Source organism: Uranotaenia lowii, chromosome 3 (assembly GCF_029784155.1).
Source record: "Uranotaenia lowii strain MFRU-FL chromosome 3, ASM2978415v1, whole genome shotgun sequence".
NCBI classification, from domain to species: Eukaryota; Metazoa; Arthropoda; class Insecta; order Diptera; family Culicidae; genus Uranotaenia; species Uranotaenia lowii.
Window position 1 is genome coordinate 370,235,290 of NC_073693.1, and position 8,340 is coordinate 370,243,629.

An 8,340-nucleotide genomic window follows, 5' to 3' on the forward strand; every position below is an offset into this window, starting at 1 on the left:
ATGCATCATGGCAACACGCATAAAGTCAATCAAAACAAAAAGCGTGTTCAACAGGCAATTGAAATCGGTTTCAATCGATTTCGATTGGTAAATTGTTGTTCACTCAGCCAATGTTGTGATCGAAACGAATCCAATTGACGTTCAATGAAGCCAATCGAAATCGATCGAAACCAATCGAGAACGATCAAGCTCAGAGGCAGGATTCGTTTCTATCGATTTCTATTACACTAACACACATGCAGTTGTTTACTGTCAAAAACAGCTGGTTCGATTTGTTTTTAATTTCTGTCGTGCAGTGCAAGTTACAGTGGAGTCAACCGGTGCAGCGTCGGTGGTGCTGTGTCAGTGGTGTTGTGCCAGTGGTTCTGTGCCGGGGTGGTGGTGCAGTGCTAGCAGTCTGGTGTGAGTCAAATCAGTTGCTACAGGAAGTCCGTGTTGATGTGGTCCGTCTTGGGTGGTGCGGTGCTGGTAGCATCCGTCGGTGCGGTGTCGGTGTTTCTGCGTAGGTCTCATTAGTCAGTGTGCTTGCTGCAGCAACTTCTTCTTCTTCTTGCTGCAGCAACTGGTCAAAAAGTGTGGTGAAAGTGTTTGTCAAATAGAGTAAGATGCCAAAATAAATTTTAAATTAATACTTTGAATTTTATTTCTTAATATCATGATGACATTTAATATTATGTTTGTATGTGGGATAGATGCTCAAGACTATTTCCCTGGCAATTTTATCATTAATTTCCAATTTTTGAGAAGGTGTTTCTGGCAAAAAATAGGCCTGAACATGTTGGTTGTTCACCATATCCGGATAAGCAACAACAAAACTCGATTTTTTCAGTTCGCACATTCGTCGGACTTTACGCGGTAGACGTACTGACCCTTGCTTTAAAATCGGTTAGCGATTTCGGTACGTGTACCCAACATAGAAACCCATTCCTTGATGCTATGCACCTTGGTATCTTCCAAGTTTTCCGCCATTCCTTCAGCAGCTTTCTCAGCCGCTTGGCTATAGGTGAACATAATCGTCATCGACATTCTTTTCATAGAAAAGTTCCCGATCGTCTAGATGAATTCCAGTTGCGCGATCACGACGTCGCATCTCAGCCTCAGCGTTTGCTGTCCGCAAAATTTGTGGAAATGCTTGAAGCGCGCAGCCGAATAAAAAATGAAAACAAACTAAGCGCATTAGTATTAGTGTCTGGCTGTTCATTCAGCAGCCTGATAGAAATCGATCGAAGTCAATTGGAAAAACAGCTGATCAACTGTCAATCCATTTCAATTGATTTCGATTGAGTTTTGTTGAACACACCTAAAGTAAACTTTCGTGCCATCAGCTGTAGTTTGTCGGTAAAAAGTCAATCTTCGCAAGCCTTGTACGCTCGTACCAGGGGTGCCAGGTGGTTTCGTCAAAAATCAGGACAACGCGAAGTTAAAAATCAGGATTTTTCAGGATTTTTTTTTATTCAAGAAAATAAATAAGATTTCTGCTTAAATTGCATAAATAAAGGCGCAATACAGGTGCTGTAAACGCCTTGGTTTATGCAACATCAGTACGCAGCTTGTTGGCTGCACATTAGTTAATATCGAACAACACCATTTGAATATCATTTGAATCAAGGATTACCATCTGTTAAATGGGTTTAACTATTTAATAACCTATTAATTCGATTTTCTCTTAGTTTTACTACAAATTCGATCATATTTAAGAAGTTTTTATGAAAATCAGGACAAATCAGGACATTTTAGGGACAAATTTTCAAAAATCAGGACAACTCACAAGTTTTTGAAAAATCAGGACGGTCTCTCGAAAATCAGGACAAATCCTGATAAATCAGGACACCTGGCACCTCTGGCTCGTACCCATCACACTCATCTGGCGCAACCCCTTATAGTGTAGTTTTGACCCGTTATCGGAAAAGACTGGGTTAACTCCTTTTTCATGTAAAGTCCTTGTACCCCTTATAGTGTACACAGCATGTACGTCAAAGCAGAGGTGAAAATTAGTAATGTAAGCATGTAAAATCTACACATTATTTTGGAAGCCCGCTCTGCGATGTCAGCCCTTTGATGTTAGCCCTTAAAATGTCAGAAGTATGGAAAGAAAATAATAAAAACAAATCAGTTAGTTTTGAATTTCTATATTCGGCAAGGAATCATTTTCATGCTCCTGTTATAGAATAGGAAAATATTCAATCAAATCAATCTATTGAACTCATCTTTCAGCATTAACCGATTATTGAATCGTCGAACGAGATCGGTTACGGCAGAAAGAGTTCTATATTCTGAATGACAAGTTAAAAAACTACCCTTTATTTAGTAAGCCAGCTTTTCTAAATAATGTGTAAAATTGACTCGAGGAAACGACACTTTTTTTGACAGATCTCGGCTGTTCGCAATAATGGGTCAATTTTACAAGTTTAAGGTGTTGCGCCAAATGAGTGTGGCACTGTTGGAGGGAACAAATCGCATGGCTTCGACCGGGAACTAGACCGGCGAGGAAGAGGTCGATTCCAAAAGTTAAGCAGTGATCGTGAAATTGTGCAAAATTTCCTTCGTGCAAAAATTTCAGAATCCAACACCATATCGGGTCGGGAGTGTAGAAGGTAATTATAAGCTGTTTCTTCAGCAGCTTTTTGGAATTATTAATGTATTTTTTCTTCAATAATCCAAATATTCTTTCTTATATTGGTAATATGTGTAGCAAGAAATCAACAACATTCACTCGTAAACCAAATAACAGCGGCTTCATCACCTCCGTAGCCCAATTACCAGCTCCGTCGCCGTCTCCTGTCATCCGGAAGATTTGTTTTGCCGGATCTAATCGTTGGCATTGCTGTCGACCATAAAAGCAAAGGTAATATTTAATTACTAAATGTCTTTGTGCATGATTGATTTTTTGTTCTAAAACAGGTCTGACTACTAAACTTCCTCCCCTTCGGTGAAAACTCTACGTAAACTGGGTTATTTTATGAACAACCCAATTCAACCTCTACCCGTAGCATTTCTCAGATGGCTTCCAAGTTGAGAGTGATCCCAAATAAAAGATTCAGCGTCCAAGGATCTTTTTGTACAGCACCTAATACACCTAAGGCATGAAGTCTTCTGGAAAAAGCACTGCGCTGGCCAGTGACTTCGAGTATCGGAAATATATGTGATACTTTCAGATGGTAAATCCAATCCGGACGCATCGTATGATAAACTAAATGAGATGCAAAAGGATTTGCCAAAAGCAGCTAAGCTCAGCACGCGATGGGAGATGATGACCTAATGATTATCATCAGAATCATTAGTAACAATACTGGTGTGAAGGACATCACGAGTAAAATATTTGCAAGTAACTAACCGGGCATTCATCATTTGGTACAGGTGGTTCAGGTAAGCAAATGGAAATGAAAAGTTTGGCAGTTAGTTTTCAACAAAAAACGTTAAATCCAGAAACTCCATAAATCAATTTAAGAAACACCATAAAGTTTAAATCAGAAAATTCCTTGGTCAGAACAAAAAAACATTGCAGAAAGATAGTAGGCACTTTGAGGATGGTTTGAAAATTATATTTGGTTAGATACCAACTTCCTCGCGCAATACAAAACTTTTACACACATTTATCCCGAGAGCAAATTTTGTAATTTCGGAAACAGCGGTCGATTTAAATCGCCTTTGTATAGGCAATAGCTTCCTATGTAACTAACCGACCATTTTGACGCTTACTGTAAGAGGTAAGAGGTAATGTAAGCGCCTTTGTATATGCATGTAAGCTTTATAATGAGAAAAAACAAATTTGTTCTTCCATCCATAATAAGTCATAGTCTAAACTAAGGCGGTTTAAAAAGAGTATAATATCGATTTGATAATAGCAGTAACAAAACCGTTGATCTGGTATCTGGCCAGATGCTAATATTTTTTTTAATAGACCTACGCGTATACAGTAGTCACTTGTTAAAAGACAGTTAGTTACTACTAAAACATAGCGGACGAAACACAAGATATCTCGTTTTTTTTTTGCTTGTCGCTAGTGTTTCTACTCTAAGAAGCATAACTCAAATATCAAAAATTTGTTGGTGAAACTTCGTTCTGCAAAATTTAACACAACAATTTAGACTTCTCAAAAGTACTAAATTGGAAGAACTGCTAATTCGACGCTTTCGTACGTCAGTTGATTCATTATTCACTTGAAGAACAGTTTCACAATGCTCAGCTCAAAAATGGCATATTTGATCAAAATCATCATTTTCACACATCTTTGGTATTAGGAGACAACCAGTGCCGATTAACAAGTGCCTACTGTAAATAGCCTTTTAAGCTTAGAAAATTGACTTTGAATTACGTATTAATCAATTTATTGCATTGGCACTTTATCATAAATCTGTTGTGTACAGTTTTGTAAGAACTTGAAAATAAACTGACATTTTTGTCCATGAAAATGTATCGCTCCGTAATCTTTTTCTCATCCGAAATTCACACTACGCAATTTCTAGGAACATCTAATTTTAGGTGAAAAACGATGCTTTGCTTTTGTGCGACCAATATGACATAACTTTACATCATCGATGCTGTAATATTATGTCAAATATGCCAGTTATTTATGTATGAGATTTTATGGCTTCAAGCGTTTCTGTCTTTCTGTCGTGTAATTTTATGTCAAAAATGATGCTTCTATTTTGTGCATCCAATTTGACATAAAATTACATGAAAAATTTAATAGTGTGTACAAAACAAATGCACTTTCCCTTTTATAATAAATTGCTGCTACTGATTCCATCCTTTTTGAAGATGATTCACATATTCGAAAAGAATGGAATCTGCATGCAGTCAAGTTGAGCGGCATTTTGCAACTGAAGAATCTAGCACGTGCTCATACCCGTTTAGTTGGGACTCAAACGCACAAATCACAAAGCATTTGTTTGAACAAAATAATATCTCGGATATTAAATTTTATGCATTGGATCATTACACGCCAAGAAATTATTCGGGTGCATAAATTTAAATAATTGAAATAGTTATTTTTTAATATTTCTAATGTCTAATGTAAGTCAAATGTCAGAGTAATTAAAACGAAATATTTTTAATATTTTTTAAATTTCTGAGTGTAAAATTATCATGACAGCGTCTTTGGGATAACCACTCAATTTTTTTCCGTGCAGAAGTTAGCGTGTAGTTTTTCTTTAAAAATATGTAAATCAAAATCAGAGTGTAGAGTGATGCCGGGCTGTTTGGTGTCAAAATCTAGTACACATCGTCCGTGTTTTCACGTACTTGTTTTTTTTTAATATTGTTAATTTTAAGTGCTGCGTCCCACTTAAAATTGTGGAAAATTGAAGAATAGTGTGTATTCTTTTCGTGTCAATAATTTAAGCTATCTGTTGGTGCATTCGTCTAGTAAAAATGAGTTCAAACGAAAATACGTCGAACAAAGCTGCAGGTAAGCCTTTCAGCTTCGGTGTGAAAGTTCACACAAATGTTTCCACATCAGTGGAGTTAGTGCGCCATCATGAAAATTTTCCAATCAGACATTATAAAGTTAGCAGAGAGAAAAATTTAAAAAAAACCAAATTTTCTTGATTAAATACATCAAAACTTCACCAATCGTTGCTTTTTAAAGATTTTGGATCATATTTTACCTTTCCCGATAGCAACAACGTGTTTCCATAATTTCTCGGCATAATTTTCAAAGTGGTAGGGGAATGGTAACTGTTTGAAATTAGGCCCAGCTTTTTCCAGCCAGCTTTCTCGGTAAATTTTACCTTTTATTGTTCACTTAGCAAAAAGGTAAACTCTAACTCTTTCACATTCACGTAGCTAAAAAGTATATTAAATATTTTCCCAATTCTCTGATTTCAAAGCTAAATGCTATCTGCTACCAAATACCAAAAAAATCGTTCAAAAATTGATATTTATTTAAGATAAATAAGGACTCTTATACCGTATTTTTTTCACCTGGAGGCAAACCAGAGGCAACCTAGGTTCGTTCTAACTGCTGTCATCGTGCTCATTTATTGCTCTAGAGTAGGATTGGTCGATCTTGGATCGATCCTTGGAAGATCGATCTTTTCAACTCTAATTTTCGATTTTTTGGATCGATTCTTCGGCTAGGAAAAAATCGATTAGATCGGTTTATTTTCGATTCGATCTTTCGATCTTTTTTTTCTTATTTAGGGAAAAAAGCATAATGGCCACCTGAAGGAAGCAGCTTATTTAACCATAGAAAACAGCTATAATATGTGAGTTACATCATTTTTTCGTGTTCAGACACTAAAAAAGTCTATTTCTCAATTTGAAAAAAGAAGATATAAAGCGTTTTCTGCCGTGGAATCTAGCAGAGAATATAATTTGATAAAGACTGATTTATAGAGCAATAGCTTGACTAGTTTACATCTGACGATTTACTTATTTATAAGGTGTCGGAGAGATAATAAAGAAAACTAAGTTTTTTTCAATAAGCATTCGTGATTAGTTGGAAAATTATTTTAGAAATTTTTAATTCATTTCAACACAATTTTGGAAATTATTTCCAAACCTTGTGAATTGGGCTCAGGAAGATGTTTGTGGTTGATTAAGATTAAAAAAAAATGCTAGAATCCGCTAATCTAAAAAAACAGCGATTTAAAAAAAAATCTTCCGCATATTTTGTTCGATGCCTCTCATAAATAAAATCATCAATAAAATCTTGAAATGATTTCTTCTAAGCTCTAAATATTTATTGTCAGTACATTATTTAAAATATCAAATATCCGAAATATTTGGATTTTGATAAGTGTTGTTTTAAAACACTAGTTCCAGTTTACCATTCATAAAAGTGCTTGATTTTTTTTTCTTTCCATATGTAGAAAGGTTACACAAATTTGAAATTTTGTGTTTTTTTGCGTATTTTTAATAAATAGCAGTTCCCTCTTGTTAAAAATGGAAAAGATCGATTAATCGGAGATCGATCTTCAAGCTCCGATTTTTTAGATGGATCGATCCCAGAACCGTTCATCTGGATCGATCTTGGAGATCGATCTTTTCCCGAAGATCGAACAATCTTACTCTAGAGGCAACCTAGGTTCGCTCGAAAAACGGACGGAGTAAGTTTTGCTACACCGAAAGAAAATCATGGTAAACGTTACCATATCCAAGGGTTAATTTAAAAATAAAAACAGATGGATTTTTTTTGAGTACGTTTTTGTTTATCGGGAACATGAGTGTGTTTAAAATTACCATGTGTATGCGTTATGGTGCGTTACGACGTACAATTTTACCATGTCATGGTAATTATGACAAAATAATGGTAATTTATCCATGCATTCAATGAAACCATTTAAAATTTAAAAAATTCTTGTTTATTTATCCATCACTGTTATTATCCACGTTATTTTTTCTCACATAAATATTGTTCGGCGTTAATGATCAAGAACTATAAACCTAACTTGATAAAGATTCCTTCGAAATTTGGCCTCCGGTGTTCCGCCGTTGTCCAGATTGTATTTTTGCCTTCTTGAATCATCGTCGCCCTGTGCGCTAAAAATAAAATATAAAAGAAATGTCAAAAAATGTGCAGAAATACTAATAAAATTCACTTACTCTTGAACATTTTATGAACTGTTGAAATTAGCGGTAGTTGATGACTCGATGATGCGTTCATGCGTTGATGCACTTCAGATTGTAATGGCCTTCTGTGGATAAATAAAAAGTGATATCCTTCGTCACAGATCCCACACCAAAACACTTTACCTTCAAGATCGCAGCACATAGCACATAATCAATATTGATTCCAAAGTTTTCAACAATAATTAAAAATTGAAAGCCGTTTTAATGGCAAGGAGGAAACAAAGTGGCACAACTGATTGAAAGCATTTTGGCTATTGGCATCCATGGTAAAATGTACCAGAGTATTGTCACGATAACCAAAACTTTATCCAAATGCACAAAACGATCCGCATGGTAAAATTAAACCTCTTTTTTTATTAAGGTTTACCACATTTTTTTTTGGCGCGCATGGTAGCATTAACCAAAAGATCGTCAAAATAACTAAAACTTCATTTGTATCAACAAATTTTACGCATGGTAAAATTAAACCTCTTTTTTCATTTAGGTTTACCATATTTTTTCTGCCCCGCATGGTAAAATTAACCAAAAAGTCGTAAAAATCACCAAAACTTTATTTATATCGACAATATCAACGTATGGTAGAATTAAACATTTTTATTTATTTCAGAATACCATGATTTTTCTTTCAGTGTAGAAGTTCACCAATGCTCTCAACGTATTTGTCAAAACATTTAACAGCTGTTTTTGGCTGAAAGCAAAACAGTTGAAATAATGAACGGGAAAATGATTATTGCCGCGATTTTGAACCGCTCAGTCAAGCAAAAT

At 35.4% G+C, this 8,340-nt stretch overlaps 1 long non-coding RNA gene across 1 annotated transcript; it reads left to right on the forward strand.

Moving 5' to 3' along the window:
• The first annotated feature begins 2,144 nt into the window (after positions 1–2,144).
• LOC129757510 (uncharacterized) lies at positions 2,145–4,310 on the forward strand. The gene is made up of 3 exons (XR_008739724.1): positions 2,145–2,594; positions 2,693–2,845; positions 2,902–4,310. It is a non-coding gene; the product is annotated as an uncharacterized LOC129757510 (long non-coding RNA).
• The last annotated feature ends 4,030 nt before the right edge of the window (positions 4,311–8,340 follow it).